The sequence below is a fragment of the Peromyscus maniculatus genome, chromosome 11 (genome assembly GCF_049852395.1).
Source record: "Peromyscus maniculatus bairdii isolate BWxNUB_F1_BW_parent chromosome 11, HU_Pman_BW_mat_3.1, whole genome shotgun sequence".
In the NCBI taxonomy this organism is placed as follows: Eukaryota; Metazoa; Chordata; class Mammalia; order Rodentia; family Cricetidae; genus Peromyscus; species Peromyscus maniculatus.
The window spans coordinates 96,466,050-96,492,411 of NC_134862.1; the positions used below are offsets into that span (position 1 = coordinate 96,466,050).

The window sequence follows — 26,362 nt, forward strand, 5'->3', positions numbered from 1 at the left end:
GTGTGTGTGTGCACATGCATGTATACACATAAAGCTTGTAGAACAACTCATGGGAATTGGTTCTCTCCATTCACCTTTTACAATGTGGGTCCCAAGGATCAAACTCAAGTCGTCGGATTTGGTGGCAGGCAGTTTTATGCATGATGCCATCTGGCTAAACCCTTCTTGTCAGTCTCAATGATGAGAATCAGAACTGAGCATCATGTGAGAGAGAGTCCAATCGTATTGATTTCAATGACTGGCTGTGGCAAGTCTGTTGGATCCAGCTGTAGTCTGTAGTTCCGTCTATAATGTACGAAGTGTAGACCTGACAGGTTTCCAGTAACTCCAGTCACAGAGAGAGGCAAGCTGCTAGAAGGTCTTAAAGGAGCTAAGGATTGTAGTAAGAAGGTTAGTGTGGTGGTTAAGATCTCAGGGTCTTGAACCACATGGCTTGAGTTCATATTTTCAGCTAGCAACTTCCTAGTATCACAATCTTGGTTTAGTTATGTAACTCCTTGATTTTTCAGTTTCCCCAAGCATGGTGAGGTTAGTAGTATACTTACTCCCCACGGTTGCCAAGGGAATTAAAAGTGACTATCAGCAAAATGCTTAGGACAGGGTCTGCTACACAGTAAGTCATTTCTAGCTGCTATGATTAGATTAGGAGAATGCTCAAGAGATGAGCTTTAGAAAGACAAAGATTAATGAAGGCAAGGTCAGTGGAACTTCTGGTGAGATCTAAAAAAAAATTGAATTTTTTGGTCAACCATTAAATACACATCATCTGCTTGACCTTTTGAACGGAATTATTGTGGAGATTGCTTTCTATAAATAGTCTCTAAAAAGTATTAAGAATATCAAAAAAGCATCCAGAGAATCTGAGGATGGAAGTGCTACTTACTGAAGATTAGAAACCTTAGGATGGTTCCTTTTGGTGAAGAGAAAGTTTACAAAACAGAAGTTAGTAAAAATTATAACAACACCAAGTATTCACCTAGCAATTACTAGGTCAATAGAATTTTGTTTCACTTTACTTATTTGATTCCACTTTTTTAAAAAAACTATGTAATTTCATTTGGTCCCCATAAAATTCCATGGAGCCCAATTCTCTTCACTTTACATGACCCTAAGCAGAGTCTCCAAGGAGTCCCGTGGCCCTTTGAAGCTTCAAGTGATGTGAAACCCAGTGGTACATCCCTTCCCAGTCCTTATTGTCTGCTCTGCTGTGTTTCCCTCTATTTGCCGTTGTTGATGTCAATATCTATCATTAGTAGAATGCTTTTGAGTTTGAAAGTACTTAACAGTCTTGTAAATTATGCATTCTTTTGCATGTGTATTTATTTATGTGTAGAGGTAGATGTATGTGTGTGTTCTTGTGTGTGAGGGTTCAGGTGTATATATATGTGTGTGTGTGTGTGTGTGTGTGTGTGTGCAGAGGCCAGAGGTCATCCTCAGGTGTTGTTCCTCAAGTCTTGTTCATTTTGGTTCTCTGAGACTGTCTCCCACTGAGACCTGGGAATCATAGGCTGGAGAAGGCTGGATACCAAGGGGCTGCAGGCATTCATTCACCTGTGTCTGTCTCCTCAGTGTCAGGGTTACAAGTGCAGCCATGATGCCTGGTTTTGAAAAGAATGTTCTGGAGATGAAACTCGGGTCTTCATGCTTGCTCAGCCAGAGCTTACCAGTTAAGCCACGCCCACCACCACACCCCCAGCCTGCCTCAAACATTCCTTAAGTGACAGTTTTCTGGTCAGGAAGGTGAAGCTTATGGAGCTTGGTTCACACGGGCTTATTCTTCAGGCCCTGCGTACTGTAACCAAATTCTCCAACAATAGTTTCTTGCCAGGTCCATACCCATTACAATCTGCCTGACTGATGGTCAGCGAGAGAAGGACAGAGGGGACCCCAGTGAAGGAGGAGTACAAGCAGCCAGGAAACAGGGATAAGGCAGAGCCCTCACTGATCTCGCCCTGCCTTTATAAGCACAAGGTGTTTGTGTCTCAGCAGCATGATTGACTGGTTTTCTGCCCTTCACCCGTACTGTCAAAATAGGAACAGAAAACATCTGAGTTAGACTTCAGGAATCATATTCCAACAGCATGGGTATTAAAATATGAGGGACGATGGAGGAAACTGCTTTCCCCATAGCTTCCTAAGACATGATGTCATCTGCATGTCATTATGCTTTATTTCAAGTGGGCATCACATCTAGCTTTTGGATGAGGCCTCGTCTATAAGTCTGATAGATAATGCAGAGCTCTCACCTTAAACACATCAAGAACCTTCTGGGTTGTTATTAGTTTGGTCTGAATCAGTAGAAAATTGTTATACTTTATCTGGGACTTTGCCAGTGTGATGACATCCAGAGTTAGGAGCTGCCAGCAATCACAATTATCCACGGTGATGGCTTTATGGCTTTATACATTCCTCTCAAGATAATTATGATATTTATATCCATAAAATGGAAAAGTACCTACCTTAATCTATTTTATCTGTAATGTCTACATAGAATCCAGACATTTTAGCAGGCTGAGTAAGATTTCAGGATCTTAGGGAGAAAAACATATTAATAAATCTTTCATTCATGTGTATAAAAATTGCCATTGAGAAAAATCTTCAGATTTTTCTATGAATTGGAAGTGAGCTCGCTGCAAAGTTGCCCATTCATCAATTGTATATTAGAAGCAGTCATTTCATTCATTCATTTATTCATTCACTTATTCATTTTTCTTCTTTACATTGGGTAGGCATGGATTTTGGATTCAGGATGGTTAAAAAAAAGAGAGAGACAAGAATCCTGGGCCTCATGGAGTCTAAGTGATAGCTGAAGAGACACTGTATGGAATACATGGTGATGGTCCAGGTTATGGAGAAGATAATAGGGAAGGGGTGGGGCCCTGGGGGGGGCTCAGCTGTTCAGAGGAGGCATCTCTGAGGGGGTGACTTTTGAATGCAGACCAGAAGGACTTAAGGAAGCTAACTTTACAGTTGTCTGAGGGAGAACATTTCATGGGGAGGGAACAGCATGCTGTGTTTGAATAAAAGAGCAGAGCGGAAACACAGGAGCAAGGCAGCATGGGAGCGGCCAGGGGTTTTGTGGGTGGATGGTGGGGAAGCTTTGGGAGATGGAGGATTCTACAGGTCAGAGTGTAGGGCATTTGACTTCCCATCATCTGAAAGCCACGAGGGAGACACATGTGGATGGTGATCTGCCTACTGGCAGTTACTAGTCATCAATCATGCAGCAAGTACCACTTGGTGCTCTGGATTCCATCAGAGAAAGCTATTTCCCCCAGCAGGCATGTCTAACTGGTGGCCCCGAAGCCACATATACTATAGTAGAGAGTGTAACACCAAGGCAATTTGTGAACTAAAATATTATGTGATTCCTTTCTGTGGTTATGTTTTATAACTTGATTGTGTTGTTCAAGGGCACGACCCTTTCAGATGGCAATGTAGTGTGGTGTAAGGAGGTTGCATATGCCTTTTTCCATGGTTGAGTCTGGCAGAGGTGGAACACATACATCCTGATAGAGGCCACACACACTTAACAATCTAAACAGTTTTAGACATTCATTTATAGTGACAGAAATACCCCATATTCTGTGGGAATCTTTTTTTTTAACTATATGGGAGGAGATGTGAACATTGACTACCTTCCTTTCAGAGTCCCAATCAAAAAAATCAAAGTTTGATTTCAGTTCAGTTCACCCTGGAGAACCAGGGAGTTTATTAGGCTTAGAGATATATTGGGAGCAAATTCTGAGATACCAGCAGTGTCCTTGTTATTGTCTTATGAAATGGAAGAGCTCCTGCTTTGTTGTGAGCTTAGGACATTAGCATAACTAAACACCCTGATCTATGGTGACGCATGTTTCCTGCCTTGCCCACTTTCAGCATGCCAATGTATAAAGACTCGCTTGCTTGCTAACAAGCTGGTACCGCCTTCTGCTTCCATGTCAATCACCTCTGAAGGTAAAGGCATTAAAACAAAAACAAAAACAAACCCCTCATAATGCTTCTGAGGCTAGGACAAAATTTACACTTCTTCCTCAGCTTTAGTAGTTTCCATCATTAGTACTTTTTAACATACTCATTTAGTAAAGTTGCAGGAAGCTTAAAATTTTAACCTTTTTTTCTTCTGTACAGAATAGGAAAATGCTCTAAATCTGCATGGCAAATCTTATGACTAGATAGTGTTATGGATGTAGCATGGTTTAGAGGTGGTTTGAGTATGCCCTTTAAGATTCCTGGGTAGGGATCTCAGTCCCTATCCTGATGTTCTTCACTTGAACAACAAGAGTAAACCCGTTCTCTCTATATAGTTCTCCAGCTCTAAAAAGATGTGACAAGATAGTACCAGAAAAACAACTAATACAGATTTCATTCTTTGCCATCCAAACCCTTAAAGGGAAGAGAAGCAGAGAACTGGCAGACACTGATAATCACCCACCATTTATCTTCAGATGCTAAAAGATCATTTTAAAAAACAACAAACGAACAAACAAGGAATAATCCTCAAGGTCCCCAAGTTCATTTTTATTGTGACAGTGCTTTAACGTTCAGGATTTTGTTATTCCAATCAGGTTCATTGGGTATGGGGGATCACACCTGTCAGCTCAGTGGGTGTGAAGCTGACACAAGAGGATTGATGTGAGTCAGTAGTGAGCAGCCAGGTTTGAGTGAGAGTACCCCCACCCCCAAGTAAACAAATAATACAGAATGCAACAAGTCAACAAATAAATATATCAAGTTCAGATCTGCACGGGGATTCCTGGGAGCTGTTTGAACATGGCTCAGGACAGACTGTCTACCACCCACCAACCTATGGTAGTGTAGGAGTAACACACCGGACTAGCAGATAGGGAGGGTAGAGCAGCTGCTGGTCCTCAGTCTGAAGCAAAGTCGGTGATGTGTTGCCATTCTGTAGTTAGGGTCTGTTCCTGCTACCAGAGGATGGTTCTCTTGTTCTCTGATGCTTGGCTCTACTGTTACATCAGCTGTCTATGAGAAACAAAGCCCAGGTCCGTATTGTGGCCTCAGTCCATGTCCTCTGGTAGAAGTCTGAGCTTCTGTCATGTACTGCCACCCCTTTGGGTCAAGCTTGACATTGCTTCTTCCAATACAACTATGATGAGAGTACGAGGGCTTTCCCATGACCTTGGCTATTGATGGTCAAAATCTTACCTCCATGACCCTTCGGAGCACAGCTGACTCTGTACACCCCCCTAAAGCCGCTGTAGAGGAGCACACTCCAGATGGGAGCGCAGTGTCCTTAGAGGCAGAAGGATTGTGAAGCCTGGAGTGGAAAATGGTGGGACATATCTTTCCATCTCTCCACAGTCTCAGCCGAGGTGGGGTTTGACCTTCAATCTCAAGGTCATTAGCCGTGTCTCAGTTGGAGAATACTCTCTGGGAGAAATTGGAGAGAAGGGCGTTTACTCTGAGGCCTCTTCAATTCCTCTAGGTTTTACAGAAATGTTTTTGAACCTTCTTCCCTCTGTCTCTGTTCCTGGTCCACCGCGCCCAGCCTTGAACAGTTTTCTCTTGGATCCACCCCCTCTCTCTTGCTGAGCTTTATCCTATGTGGCTGTGAGAAGCACTTGTCAACATACTGCCTAGAGGCCTTGATCACTTCTAGTCTCTTCTGCATTCCATGGCACTCCAGGCAAGCTAACTGTTCTGTCTGCATGTAACTCAAGTGTTCCTCTCTTCAGTCTCCTCGTCTCCTACACTATCTTTTCTCTCTGCCTTTCAAATCTTTTCTTCCTTGATGTTCTTCCCATTTTTTTACTAGCCACTTCTCTGAGGCCCTGAGAGCTAGTGTCTAGCACTTGGTCACAAAGCCAATGCTACATGTTTTAGATTTCTATGATAGAACGCTGCTTTGTAACAACTTTTCTCTAGTTACATACAATCACATGAAAACTCCCTCAACACCCAGTGGCTTAAAGATGCTGTATTTTGCTCATGATTTTGTAGGCCAGGGATTTGGTAAGGGATGGCTACTCAATTCTTTCTCTGGGTCTCTTCTCAGTTGTAGGCAGATAGATGTTGGCTAGGTAGGGCTGTGGATACAGTTACATCTCAAGGCCTGAACAGGCACAAGTCCAAATGGGTCACTTACATGGCTAGCAGTTGATGTTGGCTGTTGTCTGGGAATGCAGGAGGGGCTGTTGACCTAAGGCCCTGAGCCATGGACTTTGCACAGCATGGTGGCTGTGTTCCAGGAGGGACAGTCTAGAAAGAATATTTCAAGAGACCTAGGTAGCTTCTAATGAGTTTTTCTTAGAAGTTCCAGGACACTGCTTTGACTGGATCCTAATAACTTATAACCAGTAGATGAAGACACCATGTTCTTTATTTTTAACAGTTTATTCTGTAATTATTTCATACAGATACACAGTATATCTTGATGACATCCACACACACACTCACCCTGCCCCAGGACCACAGCTCCACCTACCTTTTCCCACTTTTATAGTCTTTTTCTTGAGTGAGCTTCCGAGATGGAGATCAGAACTCAACCCTCATGCTTGGGTACAAACACTTGATTGACAGAACCTCCTGTCTTGCTCTTAGGCATTGTCCCAGCGAGAAAAGCTGTGTGTATTTTGTTATCCTCTTTGGTTTGCCACAGTAATGATCAGAGCCTCACAAAACTACTCTGCCCACAAGGAGATATTGGTGACATGAGAGCCCAGCGATAAAAATTAGGAAGGGTTTCTATAGGGCTCTTTGGTTCTAGGAAAGAGTCAAAAGGAATTCTAATCCATTGAAAAGGTTCTTGGAGATAGCATGTTGCTGTGTAGCCCAGGGTGGCTTTGAAGTCTTAATCCTCTTTATCCTTCTAAACACCAAGATTATTGGTTTGTGCCACCATGCCCAGCCTCAATCCACAGAAACCAGAAATCTTGCAAAAAGCCTTTTGTCCTGCAAAGCATCGGAAGTTTATGAAATCTTGCAAACTTTGTCAACACAGCTTTTCCTTTGGAGCTTTCTTGTCGCTTCCAGAGTTTTAGTGCCATGTAGGTATGCCCAACCCATCGCCTGTGGACAAAATGTACTCTCAAATAACTCCGAATAGGACCTGGCACAAAATCCTAAACTTACTTAAAACATAAAGTTTTTAAAAAAGCATTTTTTTTTTGGTAACTCAATTGCATGGTTCTTGAGTGTGAGCTCTATAGTCAGTATCTATTGCAACATCTAAAGGCCACAAGTGCAGAGATTGTTGGCGTGTAGGTTTTAAAGTTATGTGGCTGTCCCAGGGATCTATGCGTTGGCTCCAGCCAGGCGATGCACCCTATTTTGCAGTCTTTAGCAGGCCTCCCTGACATTTTAACTGTGGTCCATCGGAATCTTGACCTTTGAGGGGCCAGGGAGATTGTGCCATTGGTAAAGTGTTTGCTGTGCAAGATAAAGGACCTAAGCTACATCTTCAGCATCCATGCTTTTTAAAAGTCAGGTGTAGTAGAGTGTACCTATAATCCCAGCTCTGGTGAAGAGGGAGGCAGGAGGACCCGAAGCTTGTTTGTCAGCCAGTCTAGCCTAATCAGTGAGGTTCTGGTTCAGTTAGAGACTCTGTCTCAAAAATGAAGGTGGAGAGCAATTGAGGAGGACACCCATTGTGGACCTCTGCCTTAGTTACTTTTCTATTGTTTTGATAAGACTCCAAGGCAACTTATAAAAGAGTTTATTTGGTGTTTACAGTTTCAGAGGGTTAGAGTTGGTAACCGTCATGTCAGAGGGCATGGCAGCAGGCAGGCAGGCATGGTACTGGAGCAGAAGCTGAGAACTTACTTCTTGATCCACAAGCACTGGAGGCAGTGAGAGATAACTGGGAGCAGCATAGGCTTTTGAAGCCTTAAAGCTCACCCCTGGTGACACACCTCCTCCAGCAAGACTACAACTTCTAATCCTTCCCAAACAGTTCCACCAACTGGAGGCCAAGTATTTAGATATATGAGTCTATGGAGACCATCCTCATTCAAATCATCCCTGACACTGTGTTTTGTTGAGCTGGGTTCTAATCACGGTGTTGCAGTGTAACAGTGGATTCAGCTACACATCTGGTAGATTTCAGGGATAATTAGCCATGGGTCTTTATCCTCTTGAGCTATGTGTTGGCGATGGTAATGAGAGTGAACCAGAGCAATCTCTTGTAGCTATTGATGACAGTACCTTGACAACTTGGCTACGGGACCTCAGTAATCTATCCCTACTCTCCTTAATTGGGGACCTATTCCTAGGTCACTTTATTATATGGCTACACACTTGGGACAAAACACTAAAAAGTAAGGATTCATCTGGAATGGCTGGGCATTTGTCCTTTAACTCTGAATGGCATTCATGCACAGAGAGGGTGGGATGGATATGAGGGTGACTCCAACTGGCAGATACCAAAGGTAGGGTGAAATGCAAGATCCGATGGATGCCATGGTCTTGAAAGAGAGAAATCATAGTGTAGTTTAAATCAGCGATGCCTTATGGTCACCAACTTAGGGAGACATGGCCATGACAGAGGTAAACATGAGCATGGAGATATTTCCACCTTCTGGTGTCTTTTTTAATCTCTTTATTCCATGTTTGAAAGCTTTCATTGTAGAGGTCTTTCACCTCCTTGGTGGGGCTGCCTAAGTTTCCTGGGTAGTTCATTTTATGTTTTTGAATCTCTTTTGAATGGGAGTTCCCTCGTGTCTTCTTTCCTGGTAAGTTATTATTTGTATACAGAAAAGTTACTCATTTCTCTGTTCTTGAAGTAGGATTTCACTCTGTGGCCCAGGCTGGCCTGGAACTCCCAGCGATCCTCCTGCCTCAATTTCCTGAATACCAGTATTACGGGAATAGGCCACCACTCCTGGCTTCTGATCTCCCAACATTGATTCTCTGCCATGTTGTGTGGCTGACAGTGTTTAGCAAATCCAAGAGCCTTCTGGTGGCGTCTTTGGGATTTTTAATGTCTAGGAGCATGAAAGTTCATAGAGACTAACACTACATTTTCTCTTCTCGGCAGAATGGAGATGCAACTGTGTATATAGTAAGATTTATATATAACACAAAAGTAGAATCTAGATGATTGGCAGAAGATAGATATCAGTAGGAGGAGGGTGGAGGAGGGTAATGTGGAATAACAAAGAGCAAAGAACAGTGATATATTTGTATAAAACATGAAAAAGTTAATAAAAAGAGGCAAGCAGGCAATTTGAAGGGGTTTCTCTAGCATTGGTTTCAACTTACTCTGATTAACTGACAGCTAGTTTTTAGAGCGCTGTGCAGAGAGAAATTCTGAGTCCATGTTTGGCATATGTACAAAAGGACATCATGATTGATTAGCAATGCCTGCTGTGGATCTCAAGGCTGGGTGGGCGTGGCATTCATGGACAGTGCACTTGTCTGTGGCCCAGCTGATGAAGTGGAGGCTGACCTGGACTTCAAGATGAGGCCTACAAAAAACTAATAATGTGGCTGAAAAGTAGAAACCACTCAAGAGAGATGATTTGCCCTTTACAGAGGTCAGGTCTCACCACCGTTAACTATATTAAGAATTTACGTGGTAAAGTATTAGCAGGGCTCACAGAGACAGCACGACTGGTAAAGTACTTGCTGTGTAAGTGTGAGGACCTGAGTTCAATTCCCAGTGCTCACCTAAGTGACCTACCTCTACTTAAAAAAGCTAAGCCTGGTGGCGTGAGCTAATAACCCCAGTACTGGGGAGACAGGAGGACTCTTGGGCTTGCTGGCCAGTCTGACCAGCCTAGCTGGCGAGGTCTGGAACCTCATATGACACCTTGTCTGAAAAAACAAGGTAGACAGCTCCCGGGAAACAACATGCGAAGTTAAAATCTGTCCTCCACATACAAGTGTATGTGCACCCACAAAGCTGTAGCTCTGCCCAGTCCCTCTACTCGGCACACAGTAGAAAAAAAAGCAGGGAAAGTTAATGGGGAAAAACCTGCACAGATTTGAATACCAGTTTAGGTCATTTGTTTGTGGCTTGGTAAGTTATGGAGAGAACTGATTTTTTTTTTTAAATAGCAGTAACATCATCAGAGTCAGAAAGTACATACTTTAAATACAGTTCATCTCAAATGGGCCACTCTGTTTATGAAGATTTTTATCTGTATATGCACATAAATATGTACATATAAATTTTCACAGCCAAAGGGAAAGGGTGTATATTATGGCATAAAATTATATTTTTTTTTGGCTCTGACTCAGCAGCCATAAAATCTAACTGTTTCCAAGCATCAGAAAGATGTGAAACACTCTTCCTAACATCTTAAAATAATTGTGTGGAGGCAAATCCAGTGGCCCCTGTGCATAAGTAGCTCAGATTGAATTTTAGGAGAGTTTTTCATACCTCCTAGTATTAACTTTGGGGCATAGAAATAGACCATATATCTAATAGGCAACGTCCCTGTGAACTTTCAGGCCCAGCTACCTCCAATGAAATGTTCGTATATGCATTTAAATGCAACTATTAGGAGGTGAAGTCCTTTTCTATGTCTGTTGCCTAATGAAACAAACTTTCAAAACTAACCTCAGAGGAAAATACTATAATAGGTATGTATAATGTTTAGATACCAGGGAACGGGACATAAGTAGAAGTCACCCAGGATGCCATCAAGAAAACATTGGCGTTTGGTTCACCCATGAATAAATTATGGCTGAAGTTTGGATCCTTGTCATGTCACAACTTATAAAAATTAATGTGAGCTCAACTTTTATCTAAGATAGAAAAGTTGGAGCCAGGCAGAGTCCTGTGACATTAGAAAGGGGTAGCTTACCAAATGTTCTCAGAAAGGGAATCAATATTGTGATTGGCTTGTTTTTATTTTTTCTGATGTAACATAACAGAGTGGCAAATTTTACTAGTTTTTTTCCTTCCAAGTTTCAAGACTATGCCAGACTGTTCCCATCAGCCAGAAGTTCTGAGGACACTTCAAACAATAGAGTTGTTCTATTGAAATCCCTCTACGTAGTTAATGACTCAGTGGCACATACCAAACGCCAGTCTGTTTGCTAAATCTAGATCAATTAAAACTGTATTAAACATTCCAGATTTTTTTTTCTATTCTAGGTAGGTGATAACAAAGGAAAATGGAAGGCCAAGTTTTAAATCATGATAGGTATGGTGACAATATAATATCAGGCCAAATTATCAACATGAAGAATGTTCACAATGGGGCATGTGTTAGGGTAGTAGTGATTCAAAGGCAGGATGGAGCTTGTCAAAGGGATGGGCATATGGCTGGAGGCAGAGTCATCCAGAGAAGGATGGGAGCAAGATGTGAAGCTGTCTTCAAGGTCTGGGTAAGATGGTGCCCACCTTTAATCCCAGGACTTGGGAGACAGAGGCAAGAGGATCTCTGTGAATTCTGAGCCAACCTGGTCTTCATAGTGAGTTCCAGGACAGCCAGAGCTACATTGCAAGACCCTGTCTCAAAAAAAAAAAAGCGTTTCCCATGTCAGTGAAACTTGGGGTAGACCAGTTTATATGAGAAAGATGGGTCAGCTAAGGGAAGTTTTGTTCCCTTACCTCTCTGGTTTATTGCAGCTTCTTAGAATCGGCCACTCGGTAAGTCCTGCGTTCGAGATCAGCCTGGGATATAGGAGGCCCTGTACCAATAAAACAGACTCCAAACAAAACAAACAAACAACCTAAATCTACCCCCCCCAAACCAAACAACAACTAAACAAACAGAAGAACAGAAGCTTTTTCTTCTTTCTTTATTTTCAGGTTCTAGAGCAGAACCTCCCAAGTCCTAGACAACTGGCTTGGGTTTCACTGAAGTTAAAAACTTGCAGGGTCACCTAGAAAAAGACATAAATTCTCTGTATCTATGTGTCTCTGTGTCTGTCTGTCTCTCTGTCTGTGTCTGTCTCTGTCTCTCTCTGTATAAATGACTAGGAAGGAGATATGGCTGTCATACCCCATCCAGTTGGATGTTTTCCTTTGATGTCATTTCTCAAGGAGATTCCAAGGACAACTGGTTAGACAAAGCATGTGAACTAGGTCAATGGGGGTATGTTTCTTGGTGACCATGCCATGACTTTTAACATTTCCCTCTAAGAGACTCAAGAGTCACACAGCTAACAACTTCATGTACTTGGAAACCACAGGCCAGAGAAAATACCACCTGAGGCTAGAGGTGGCTGATGACATAAGGCAGTGTTGGACTGACTGTTCCTATGCAGGTCGAAAGATGGGAAATTAAGCAGGAAAATGATGTGCTGACTCTGTTACCATGGAGACAGTCTGGGACTTCTCTCTCTGTCAGCAAGTGGTAGGTGGTGGCTATGCCCACCAGCCAGGGAATCTAGGTGAGACCAACTGGTAGTGATTCATAAGAAAGAGCCAAGCTTCAGGTTTTAAAGAGGACCTGTATGAAGGAGCAGCATTCAGGAGCCGTGGTTGAATATGAAGACATTCTACCTGAACCTGGGGAGATGAACAGCTCCATGTAACTCTACATCCACTGCTCATAACAAGCAGCACTGGCCAGAGTCTCTAAGGTCTGTAAAATAAGGCAATGCCTGCCTCATGGAGTTAAAAATAAGGGCTCCGACCCTCGCCTTATCCACATTGAGTGTAACCTATAATGAGTAAGTCTTTTGAGATGGCTACTAGGTTTACACTTGATGATTTATTACAGAAACAAAGGATTTCCTTAGTAGAAGGCAGATGTCTGGTCATCACAAGACTGGGTGGTGCAGGGAATATTTGGTGGTGATTTTGTTGGCCTAGGTACTGCCCCATAGGCACCTGAACTGGTTATGGGACAGCTCGCCTTCTCTGAATTGAGTTTGTTCAGCTATAAAAGTGGAGTTTGGTACCATAGCATTATGATTAGAGTATGCTGCATTGCAAACCCGGCCCACATAACAACAATAGTAAACTTTTGATCTGGAGTTATTGTTAATGGTCATTGTTTTTGAGACAGTCTTACTACATATGTCAGTCTGGCCTCAGCCTTGCTTTCCTACCTCAGCCTCCTCTGTGTGCTGAGTGTGACCCATTTTAACTAATTTTTAAATTATTCTTATTTAAAAAACAGAATAGCAGCAGAGTTATATGGTAGAGACCACAGCTCTCAGGGGTGGGGGGCAGCTGCTTGACCCTCAGTTCCCAGATGGCTTGCTGCCTAAGCCTTGGAAAGTTGGGTCACATTTTGGTGGCTTGGTTTTTATGTTTTCAAAGTGGAAATTACAATGGGACTGAACGGTCATATGCACAAGGTAGTTAAGACATTTTTATGAAGTGATGTGTATTTAAGGCTTTGGTCTGACACGCAGTGGTGTCTGAATGTTAACTCTTCTGTCATACACACACACACACACACACACACACACACACACACACTTCATTTAATATAAAATCATATTAAATCTACCTTTACAACATTTTTCCATCCACTGTGTGTGTATGCACGTGCATGCATATGTCCTGGTCTTCCATCTTGTGTGTGTGCATGCACGTGCATGCATCTGTCCTGGTCTAGGATGTACAGTGAAGCTGGAGTAAGAATCCAAAATAAATGAGAAGTTGAGTTTGCTGACTGTACGATTACTGGTGTCTTTAAAGAAGAGCTGTAGACGTAGAGCAGTTTGAGAAGCTTAGCCAGGAAGGAATTCAATTCTGTATCTGGTCAATATGAAAAGCTGACAGGCTTCTATGCACTAATGTTAAGGGAAGAAGTTGGAATTTCAGACCTAGAATTTATGACTTAAAGTGATAAAAGCAGTCAAGTGTGGTTGTATACACCTGTAATCCCAGAATTTGGGAGCCTGAGATATTAGGGTGGAGAATGCAAGGTCAGCCTCGACTACATATGCAGGCCTCGTCTCGAGAAATTATTGCTATTTCTTGAAATAAATAAACATGGTGGTCAACATTGTGCATCATCTTAGTACAGGGACCAGCAGGGGTATAGGTACCATTATTAGACACAGTTCAAAGATGAGTGAAACTGAGGCACAGAGTCTATGATTTATTTGCTTCAGGTCACCTAATTAATCAATAACCCAGAGTTTCAACCCAGGTAATTTTTTTTTTTCTGGAGTTGATATTCTTTACTCTTTTGCCTCCAAAGAAAAAGTGGAAGCCACTTGACTGGCCAAGACCACACAGTAGGAGAGGAGATGTGTCCTAATAAGGGTATGCTTTGTTTTTAGCCAGCAATATTTTTTTTCATTTTCTCATTAGCAACAGGGTCCTATCAGTTGAGCCAACGATGAGGACTCAGCAGATATTGCATGAGTGAATAAATGTTAGGGATCCAAGTCTTGTTACAGTTTACACCCCTGTCCCCAATCCTACCCTAGTAACAGGATGTTCTAGACCACAGTTTACAGTGAAAACCAGGAGAATCATCCAAATACATACTTCCAATTCCCAGCCCTGATCCTACTGTGTGTCCATCAGGGTCAGCTTGGCCCACTGTATCCTTAACATGAAAGAACATTTGACTGGAAGCCATATTTTGACCTACAAGAGCCAACCAAATTTGTAGAAGGCGGAACCACAGTAGTTTTGTTACATAATGTAAAGCCATAACAAAATGATGTTGGTTTTCCATATGAGTCCTAAAGCAGCTGTGAAGGTGATTTTAAGAGAGGAATTCCCAAAATGTTTAGAGCAATCACAGCATTGCTGAGGTAATTACATTGCTTCCCCAAGTGACTATTTTGAAGGGAAAAGCTAGTTTGAATTTGTAGTTGCTGGAGTATTTAATAAATACCACTTTCATTACTGAAAGGACTTTCTTCCTAAACCTGGTTTTTCTAGAAGAGGAGGGCAGCGTGGAGGAGAAGCATGTCACCATATTCTCTGCTCCATTGTTGCTCTCTCTGTTTGGGGTGGAATCGGTCCATCAGGTCATTTTCTGAGCTCCATGGGCCATCCCCATCCCTGCTTCTCTTTGAGTTGTTCCCAGCACTTTGATCTTTCCTCGGCAAAGCTCCACATAGACAGTGGGGCATTGTGATTCCATCCTGGAACCTGTGTAAATGGTGGGGGGCAGATCCAGATGACAGCGGTGCTTCAGGTGGACATCTGTTACATTCTATAGAACCCTTTCCAGAGAACGAGTTCACCTATGGGAAATCTGATACCAGTCAATAATTAATAGTTTTATATCAGGGAACCCGCTGACTTTTTTGAAGCATGCTGTGGTATAAGAGAGTGGAAAATAGTTGCCTGGGAGGATCCATTAGGTATCTGTATGGTATGTGGCTACCCACAGTTTTGTTGGGTCTCACATCCATAGTTGCAAACCTCTTCTTTCTACTCTATATCTACTAATAATCACACAGACAATTAGAAGGTCATGCCCCATGTAGCAAATTTTCTCCAATAGCCAATGATCAAATCATCTCAGTTTTCTTATTTTTCAGTTAGTCGTGCATCTTATTGACATCCTTAGATTGTGAAAGATAACTCAAACAAGAATAGATGTTTAGCTTTTAAAAATTAAGTTTATTTATTTATGTGGGCCTTTTTGCCTGTGTGTCCATGTGTACCAAGGCATACACATGGAAGTCAGAGGAGAACTAAAACAAAAAACAAAAACAAAACAACAACAACAACAAAAAGGCTAGTCTCCTTCCACCATACATGTCCTGGGATTGAACTCAGGTAATTAGGCTTGACATCACCTCCTTCTGCTGAGCCATCTCACTGGCCCAAAAGACGCTCAAGACAAACTAATGGTGGAAACAGTGTCTTCATCCGGGTTTCTCCCACGCACATTTTCTCTTTGACAATCATCCGTTTTCTGAGCATGGACTTTATTGAACACCGACTTGGTTTTTCCAGCTGCTGGAGATAATATTGTCAGGGGAACATCCTTGGAGCTCACAGTAATGACAAGTAGGTCAGTGAGATGAAAAAGTAAATTATCAAGTGCTTTGCAAAGTGCTAAGGGTTATGGGGGAAGAAAAAGTGGAAGAAACTAGGAAGACTTCCTGAAGACTGGAACATGTTTCAGTTTTAAATATCAACCAAACTGATGGGTTCTCCCTAAGAGAATGACATTGGGCAGAGTCTGGAAGGAGCTGAGGAAGCCAGGGCAGCATGGCCCAATGGGGTGCCAGGAATCCATGGCAGTGTATGTCCAATGGGGTACCAGTCCTGAGAAGTGCTGGGCATGAAAGGGCTTTCTAAGGTTGGAAGGAAAGGATTTTAGACATTTACAAGGCTTGTTAGCATATTAAATAATTTTCAATCTGCTTAATTAAAAACCATTGGAAAATGCTTCTTTCTCCCCACCCCCTTCCTTCCTTCCTTTCTTAACATGCCGTCGTGAGTGGTTAGGGACTCTTGACTTTGCAACACAATGTGTCATCAAAGCTCTTGTTCAAGACTTTCATGATTAAGTTACAAATAAAAATCACATACACATACCACAATGTTTTAAACAAAGTCACTATTTTGTGCTGGGCACGTTCATTTGGCCATTCTCCCTGTAGGCACCTGGGCTGTACGCTGGATGCTACCTTTACAGCAACGAGACCATTGCTCTGCAACCAGGTTTCAATGTGGATGACATCTTGCTGGCGGCCATCAGTAGGCCTTCCAAGGAAGGATGGTCTAGCAAAGGGGCATAGTTTTCAGAGACCTGAGCCTCAGTTTGTCCCCAAACAGCGGGAACTACCTTTATTTTTTTTTGTTTTATCTTTTATAAAGTGGGCATAATATACCAACTTTGAAGGCTCGTTGCAAAGATTCAATAAAATGACATGTAAAAACACTTTGTGAATGAGGAAGCATTAAAAAAAACAAACCAGTGTTTCATGTGCCTTTTGAAAACTTGCTTTCTTGGCATCTGGGATGAGTTAATCCATTAGTGGATAATCCATTATCCTATCTAGGGTTCATTTACAAAGAACTTTCCAAAAGAAGTTTGATGGTGAAAGAATAGGGATTTGAGTCTGTGAACTGCTCTGTTTTGGGCCAGTGTCTAGTTATTGACACTTATTAACATTACCTATCAGCCAACTAGTTTAACTAGCTGAGGCCCCATTTATCTGTAATAGCCAGTGGGGCCCAAACTTTGCTGTGTGCTAGAATGACTTAGAGTGTGTGTGTGTGTGTGTGTGTGTGTGTGTGTGTGTGTGTGTGTGTGTGTATGTGTGCATGCAGGCCACAGAGTGCATGTAGAAGCTACAAAACCAGCTAGAATGACTTGGAGTGTGTGTGTGTGTGTGTGTGTGTGTGTGTGTGTGTGTGTGTGTGCATGCAGGCCACAGAGTGCATGTAGAAGCTACAGAACCAGCCTGGGGGTTGGTCCTTAGTCTACACTGTGTACACACGAGCTCCCTGGGGTTCTCCAGCCTCTGCCTCCTGCCTCCTATGGGAACTCTGGAAATGGAGACAGCCACACTGTGTCCATCTTTGACACAGATTATTGAGCTATACTCAGGTCCTTACACCCACTCAGCTGTCTCCCTGACCCCATACTTGGAGGGTTTTCATTAGCAAGTGTGACTCCTTAGGGCCTGCCTTCAGATAGTCTAACCTAACTGCTGCAGAGTGTGACTGAGGTATTTAAATAGTTTTTGTTAGTTCTTTGGGAGTTTGTGTGTGTTTTGATGACTTTCACCTCTTCTCCAAATCCTCTGAGATCCACACCTCCTTCCTTATCTACCCAACTTCGTATTTTTTTTTTTTTTTAAGAATCTACTAAGACCAATGTCTGTTGCCCAAATATTTGTGTATTGTGACTGTCTTGTTGAGTGTGGTCAGCTTACCAGAGGGCCAACACTCTAAAGACAAAACGGTCTCTCTAGCAGCTAATGGCTGCCAATATCGCCACAGCCAGGAGTGGGATTTCATGCTCAACTGCTCCCTCCTTGCTGGAATTTGGTCCTGCTTAGGTTTACACAAGTCTTATGTGTGCTGTGGCATCCACTATGAGTTCACAAGTACAGCTGTCCTATATTCAGGAGACACTGTTTTCTTGTCGCCCACCACCTCTGTCTTTTACACTCTTTCCACTCCCTCTTCCTCAGTGGTCCTGGAGTCTTGGAAAGGAGAGTTGTGCTATATATGTTCCATTTAGGGCTGAGTATTTTGCAATCTCTGATTCTCTGCCCCTTGGTCAGTTGTGACTCTCTGTGTTAATCACGGTCTACTATAAACAGAAACTTTTCTGACGGGGGTTGAGAGATGAATGGAGCATGTGGTTAGATGTACGGCCGAGTTTGGGAACCACACAGATGCTAGTCCCTGGAATGAACTGCTCAGTATAAAGAGGGCTGTTTCTGAAGCTTCAGACTATGGTGGATGGGCCTGTCTCTTTGGGGACTGTAGCTGGATGGCACATGATGCATGAGTGTGTTATGAAACAAAGCCACACATCTCATGGCAGCTGGTAAATGAACAGACAGGAGAAGGGCAGAGTCCTTGGACCTCCTTCCAGGGCTCCCCCGACCCAATGTTTTAAGTTCCTTCCTTCTGATATTCTTGCTTTCTCCTGCTAGATAAAGTCTCCTCCTGGTTCTACCACTTCCCAATGACTGTATAGTATAGGCTGGGAACTAAGTCTTAAAACTATGGGCTTTGGGGGACACTCAAGATACAAATGTAACATTGGCCAAACGAAAAGCTTAAAAGTAGATAAAAATTGGTGTGCACGATTGCCTTGTCTTCTGCAAAGGTTGCTATGCAAGAAGGTTGAAAGGGAGAAGACTGCTTCCAGTAGCTGCCCACATTAACCAGACATCAGCCATGACATGTGCTATAACTTCTACCCCTTCCCCACCAATCTTCCAGACTTGGATTTCCGTCTTGATGGTAGGGTATGTGACCACAGGAAGACTCAGAACTTTTCTCAGGAATGTGATATTTGTTCGACATGCTTTCTGGGTCTTTCCCACCATCCAGTAGCATCTTTCCCACCATCCAGTGGCTGATGTGCAAGTGTGAAGACCTGGAGTCTGGATGCCTTCTGGCTTTCTTTGCCTTAGCTTTCTGGGAACTCTCAAATGTGTTGTTTATACCTTGATGTCAAACAATGTTAGTGTTAATATTTGGGGGCAGGAGAGAGGGATGATGTTTGCATTTTAACCTTAAGCCTGGGTAGGAAATACAGGATTTTATTCCATAAAAATGACTGAATACATAAAGTAGTGTTTAGAAAACATATAACTTTCATTCTAGAGAGGTTCCTCTGAGCACTTGGATCATGTACCTGTGGCCGGCCCAGCTCTCTCCACTTTCTGGCACATCAAGAGCATTCTCATAGATTTCTGCCTATGCAGGCTGAGATTCCTCTCTGATTGTCATTCATTCATTCATTCATTCATTCATTCATTCATTCATTCATCTATTCAGCACTTAGAGAGCATCAGCTGTGCTCCACACACATAGTCAAAAGATAACTAAACCATCAGTTACACTAGCTGATGACAGAGCAACAGTAATTCAAGTATAGGGCTGATCTCAGAAGTGTGAGGACATGGTGGAAACACAGGAGAGTCCTCACAGTGGGGAGCTGGGAGGGGCCATCTCGGAAGAGCTCATGGTTCCACTCATGACTTCCTTTGGACGATTGCCTCAACAGCACTGCTCCAGGGGACTGACCTGAGAACAGTAGCAGGGGCTGGCTCAGGTTAGAGCCAGACATTGAAGGCTGAGTGGTTTGCCCAGGGAGTGCAGGAGCAACCACAGGCAATAGTGAGCCATACCCTCCAGAGTTCTGACTCTAAGTTTAGTGTTCTTTCCATGACCCTGAGTTTCCCCTGCTGGTTCAGCAGCTGGCAGAGCTACATAGATGAAGACATAGTTGGGCCCCAGTGGCATCAGGTGACGTTGTGAGCATTTTTTCCAGTTGAACCTGGCTGCCAGGGAAAGCTCTGCCCCTCTTCTTGTGCGCCCAGGCAGTCAATGTGCTATTGCGTCTGGAAAACTAAGCCTTGACATGGAGGACTTCGGGGAAAGCCCGGATGTAACTCAAAATTCAGTGTGGCAGGAGACTTCTATTCTGATATGGTACAAATTCAGAACTCTGCACACTGAAAATCACCAACATTTTTGCCAGGGTGTTATGTATTTTATGTACTTAGAACTTGATCAAATAAATGGAGTTTTATTTCATACTCTGAAATTATTTTCATCTATACCTTCTTCTCTTATTTTTATTAAAGGCTTTAACCATCACTAATTTACTGGTGGGTCTCAAATAAATTTCTTCAGCCACAAATATGTTCTACATTCTTGCCATGGCCAGTGGAATCAGGCTTTACTAAAAGATTGTAAACTCAAAGTATTTCAAACTGAATTCAGTGTTTTCTTAGTCTTAATTTGCATATCATGAATAACCTACTATCAATTCTGTTGTCCAATACAGAATATTGAAATTAGCTCACTCTAACTCTCTACCAAGTGTCCTCCTTTGCTCCTCCCTCCAGACCTGTCAGGATTCTACTCTGCCCCCATTCTTTGCTACCTTAACACCTGCAGGATATGCCTTTCCTTCCTAAAAAATAAATAAATAAATAAAAGAACATTCCCGCCCCTGCTTAGTGAAGCTGCCCTGGCAGCTGGAAAGCACTGGCCCTGTTTTCATTCGATGTTCGTTCATCTCTTTCCAGCAGGCTAATACTTCTTCCTCCATCAGTTAAGTAAAATACCTTGAAAACAGATTCCTTTGATGATGGAAGCTTTTATTGTGTCTCGGGGCTATCATTTGGAATACTAGTGGTTATTACACACTACTGTGTTGTGGTAGGTAGGCATGGCATTTGCCTTAAATGAATATCTATTCTCTTTAATCTCCATTTTAAAATAAGCTATTTTTTTATTCCAGTGGCTCTTAACCTTTTTTTTTTTAAATCATGAACACATCTGGAATGTGATGAAAATTATGAATCTTCTATATTGAACACAATCTCTCTCCTCCTCCTCTCCCTTCCCTTCTTTCCTCCACCCACAGCTTCAATACAAAAACAAAACAAAATACAACCCCCCAAACCAAAACCAAACTGACCAACCAAACAATCAAACCCAAAACCACCTCCTCCATGTATTCTTGAAGTGGTGAAACCTTGATAAGGACCTTTGTCTTATATGGATTTATTACATATTTTCATGTATCGGCCATAGTGTACTTGTCTACTTTAAATAAATGTTCCAGTGAACTTGGTTCTAGCTGAGATGTGTGTGACGAGGGACCCATTTTCCTTGAGTTTGCACCACAGTTTTGAAAGTGAACTGTGGCTAGGGCAGTGGATCACACATCCATCTGGAACCTACCCTAGTCCTAGTTGTAGGACTCTGTGAGATTCTGTAATGAGCTGTAGTGGAAATCAACCTGGATTCTCGACCAGGGGACCTGAGTTCTTGGCTCCACATGTTTTAGTAACTGTGGAGAACTTTCTAGAAACATGACTCAGGTGTAAACTGTCCATCCGACTGACAGCCCTTTTGTGTTTGTAGCATCCTTGGCATTTCTATTGTTTCATTATCCCAACAAAAAAGCTGCTGAGGAAGCCAATGGGTAAACCACGCCTAGTGCCCGAGTCTCAGCACTTGGGAAGTAAGGAAGGTAGACCAGATGGTCAAGGTCACCCTCAGCTACGTGTTGAGTTGGAGGCTGGCATTGGCATGGCGGATTACATGAGACCCTGTTTCAAAAATCAAAAATCACAAAAATCAAAAACAAAAACAAACAAACAAACATCCTGCTACACACACACACACACACACACACACACACACACACACACACACACGCAGGTCAACAAGTATGAGCATTCAATTCAGAAGGGCAAACACGAAAGGAACACACAGAGAGGCGCACAGAGAGTAGCTGCAGTTAGGAAATCCACAAAAGGTCCCTTCTGGCTCTCAGCCCCAAGTCTCTTTATTATCAATCTCTGCTTTCCAAAGTGTGTCATGATTTCACAAGCTGCTTCTTACTTATGAGTTGAAGACAATGATTGGATGCATTCATATCAAATGAGGTTGTGTTAGAAGGAAAATAAATTGTAGGTAAGTGCAAGTGATGACTAGTGACATTCCGTCAGTTGTACTGGGTGACCAGTATGCATGATAACTGATAATTTCATCTTGGATAAAAAGGACACTTGTAGAAATTGAGCTTTTACCCTCTCTGAGTATTTGACACCAGGGACTCATGCATGCTAGTCAAGTATTGTACCATGGAGCTATATCCCCAGCCTGAGAGTGCAAGTTTGAACATCCTTTTGTCTATGAATTCTGTTTTTCCAAATGACTCTGAATGATACTAGAGACTAGAGGAAGGAACTTGACCTTGGCTTACTCAGCCGGGGCTCTTGAGCATCTTTGGTTATGTCAATCCTCAAACCACTGATGACTGGTGGTGTGCTTGTGCTCACTCTTGCTTTCTCTTCCCCACTCACATTCTGGTTCAGACTCCTAGAGCTGAAGAGACCTCGGAGGTTAGTGTAACTCCACTTTGTGCAAGTAGGGAACCAAAGCCTTTGCCTGAGGTCACAGAAGCTATCTAGTAGCAGATCTAGAGTTGTTCCTGTTTCTGGTGACCACCAGATCCTAAACGTCCTAACTTTTTAAATCACAAAACATACTTGGAAAATGCAAAACTAGCTAATGCAGCCCTTGCATGATTACATTTCCAGCAGCTTTCTGCATATCCCCTGCTCATTGTCATCAGACCCAATGCCAAACTGTGCCTCATTGCAATATCATTCTCAAGGTAAATACTCTCGCCACTACTCTGACTTTGTTGTTTTCCCTTTCCTCCATCCTTCCCTGGAACCCTAACTCCTCCTGCCTCAGCCTCCCCTGTGGGTACCAGGATTCCATCTGGATATGTGCAGCCATGTCAGGGTGACTTGTTTTTTGAGGACTGTCTAAGGTATGTTGAGACCAATTAAATATTTTCAGATGAAAGGGGGGAAAAGCCTTTGTTACATGCAACTTCAAATTCGATCAGATTGAAAAGTGCCGTCAGTATGTTCCAAAGGATGCCTTTGTGTGGATTAACGCACCAGAGGCACAATGAAAGCCACTGTTATGATTGGCACCATGCTGGCTAAACTGGAAGAGATGGGGACGTGGGGAGACATGATTCAGTTAGAAAAGAATTGAAAGGTAGAGAAAGGATTAAAAAGCACCCCCAAACAGTTAGAGAACAGTGATGTTCTATGCAGCAGTGCACATTGTGGAACTGTGCAAGAGTAGAATGGTCATAGATAGCAGCATTGTGGATGCAGTGAGGTTGGAGCACGGCCTTCACTGATGGCTAGAACTGGAATAATGAATCATAAGTAAAGAGGCAGAAGGAAGGTTTGGCAGGCTGGGGAAAGGGTAAGGGGGGTGTTCACGTAGCCTATGAGACGCCAGTGAGTTACCGACCTGATTGGTCCACGGGGGCACCAGTCTGGGTATAATGCCAGCAGTTGGCAATAGGTTGGTGGTAGTGAGAGCTCAGAGCCCTTGACTTTGAATCCTAGCTCTGTAACCTGGGTCTAAACTTCTCCATGCTGGGATATTCTTGTGTAAGGTGGGGCTAATCCGTATCTTCCCCTCCTACTGTGTTGGAGATTGAATTTGATTTCCATGCTCTAAACAAAGTCAAGTTTATGACCTTGCTTTCCATGTGTCCCATGCTGCCTGGTAAGCCTTTTCAGTCCTTTCTGTTTTGGCTGGGAAGTTAAACTGAGCATGCTCCAACTCTATTAACTATTATATTTAAGATGAAGACAGAAAATAAAACCTTGGAAATAGTCTGAGTCCGAACTTGGACGAGCAATAGAAAGACATTCTTGAAAGAGCTGGAGAGTCTTGGCTTTGAAAGTACCCGTGCAGGCTGGGCATTTCAGTGCATGCTTGCAATCCCAGCACACAGGAGGCTGAGACAGGAGTCTTGCTGGGTGGTTGAGGCCAGTTAGAGGTACACAAGGAACTCCTCCCGCTTCCCCCCAAAAGAGCAAGCAAACATCTATTAAGACCTCAGGAGAACTTGAGCATTGACTGCCAAGGGGCGGGACCTCTGGCCCCTGCACTGATGTGTGGGTTGGTGAAGCAAGGACAGCATTGGCCTGAAAAGAAAAAATAATGTATTTCAGGGGATTAAAGTTAGTCAAGTTTTTTTTTTTTTAATTATTCTTTTGATATACTGGAGGTAGGTCATCAAGGGTCTAGTTCTAAGGATAATAAGTGAAACAAACAAACAAACAAATAAAAATCCAGAGAACTGGATAATGCCTGTTAACCAGTTAACCAGTATGTTTTGGCTATTTACTGGAAAGTTACCAATAATATCAATAGACAGGCATGCTGAATAGGCTCTAGGTCTCTTGAATCAATGGCTCTGGTCACCTCTCAGCACCAAGGGGATGTATCAGCTCATCTGCTGGCAGTCCAAAGAGACTGTAAGCAGAGCCAGAGCATCTGGGCCGATTGTCAAGGGTGGAGAGGCTCCGCTCAAGTCTTGGGATCCTGCCATTCGTCAATAGTCCTCTGACCCTCTTAGTCTACCTCAGCCAGGCTCTCCTCCAATTCTGATTGTCTGGCTTTTGCATAATTACAGTGTCTTCCCCGTGGGGTTTGCTAGCAATTCTTGGATTGTGACTCTGAAGGGAAAAAGCTGCAACAAGTGCCATGGTGCTCTCATGAAACTTAGCCTGTTTCAGTGAGACAGACTGCGTTCAAATGGGTTGCCACTGAGGATGATCTCCAGGGAGTTAAAAAGGTTCCTCCGGGCCCTCCCACTCTACAGATGTGACATTCTCCTCTGTGGGTCTCCCTCACCCGCCAAACTTGGCATCTACTGTCATCTTTTAGGAATTTGGAATCTGTAGGGGACAGTGAGGGACCTCAGCAATGCCTTCTAGAGAACAAGGTCATGGTCAAGTGTTGGGGAAATTCCTTAGTCTCTTCTACTGCGACAAATGGGTAAGTAGTGATAAAGGCGGACAAAACGTTTATTTGGACCTGGTGCTGGGCTTCGTATCTCAGGCCCATATACAGGGTGCAGATCTACACCCTATTATGATGACGTGACAGCACGTAGGGTAGGGATGTCAGGCAGGGAGCAAAGGAAGGCTGGCAAAAGTCAGTTGTGCCATGTAGTTCTGTGACCACACCAGCAAAAGCACACCTTCCTGTTCGCAGTTATTATTAAGGTTACCCTGGAACCCCTCCCTGCTGATGCTGGGGCAAGTAATTACTAAAATGACAAAGGCACTGGATAGTCAGCTCTCACATCTTTGTCTATATAAAAAAGTTTTACTGCCATTTAGAATAAGTCAAATAAAAGCTCTCACCCTCTATGTCCTTCCACGCTCCCCTGGTGGTGACTTAGATGCCAGCGTCCCCCTCCCCCAGGTTTCTGCCTGGTCCATAGAACCCTCACGCACAGCCTGGGACTCCTCTTTCTTCCCAACCCCCTCCCCATTAAAAGGAAAAAAAAAAAAAGATTTAAAGAAAAATAGCTCCAGTTGAGTGAGGCCTACGCACCGGGTATGCAAGTCAGCGAGCGTGACCCACGAACTCGAGTGGGGCCCTGGGTGGATGCTCCTTGGTGCCAATTCTCTGCCTGGGCCCGGTGGGTAGAGAGGGGAAGATGTTTATTTTTAAGGTTGGGAGGTGGGTCGTGTAGGTCTGGGATCCGGGAACCCAGCACCCCAGCACTGGGGCTGAAGGGGTTCCTCCTTCCCCTCCCCCACTCCGGTTTTTTTTTTTTTTTTCAAATTTATTTTGCCCAGGCGGGGATTGGCGACGGTCAAAAGGGAGCAGTTGGCACTGAATGTCACCCTGAAGGTAAAATGAAAGACAAAAGAGGAACGCATGCTTGCTTTTGCAGCGGCTGCGGCGGCGACGGAGGCAGGAGCAGCAGGATTTAAAGGGAAAAAAGAAATCACACGCACATACATACATCTATACACACCCAGAGGCGTCGATTATGCAAACGCAGTAATGCCATCAAATCCTGACAGTGCCGGGGAAAATTTTTTTTTCAAAAAAAAAATAGAGAGATATATTTATTTTATTTTTTTTTAAAAAAAGAGGGAGCCAAACGCATGCAAAGAGAAACGTGCACATACCACGCAACCACCCGAGGAGAACCTGGCAGCCTGTCTCCTCTTCTGCCAAGTTATCATTAAGAAAACAGGGAAGGCATCATGACGTCCTGGGTCACAGGGAGTGCGGACCGACGCTACCAAGAGCGAAGGGAGGCGCCTGGGCGCTCCGGCTAGCCGCGGGCGCAGCTCGGCCCCTCGCCGCCCGGCTGGGTGAGTGCTGCGCCGCTCGGGACGCGGACCCCGGGGCCCACGCAGGGCCGCCGCGCGCGGGGACACAGCCTGGGGCCGGGCCCTGGCCGCCCGCCGGCCGCCCGCCACCCCCTCGCCCCGCCGAGGTCGCGGG

The 26,362-nt window shown here is 43.6% G+C and overlaps 1 protein-coding gene across 15 annotated transcripts in view; it reads left to right on the top strand.

Annotated features, from left to right (window-relative positions):
* The window catches only part of Esrrg (estrogen related receptor gamma), a 630,688-nt gene that overhangs the window by 18,577 nt on the left and 585,749 nt on the right, over positions 1-26,362 (top strand). For 3 of the 15 annotated variants that reach the window (XM_076548164.1, XM_076548177.1, XM_076548172.1), the window contains exon 1: positions 1-26,229. The exons of the other annotated variants lie outside the window; for them this stretch is intronic. The gene's annotated coding sequence lies outside the window, so the exon portion shown is untranslated. The remainder of the gene's footprint in view (positions 26,230-26,362) is intronic. 15 annotated transcript variants of the gene reach the window in all.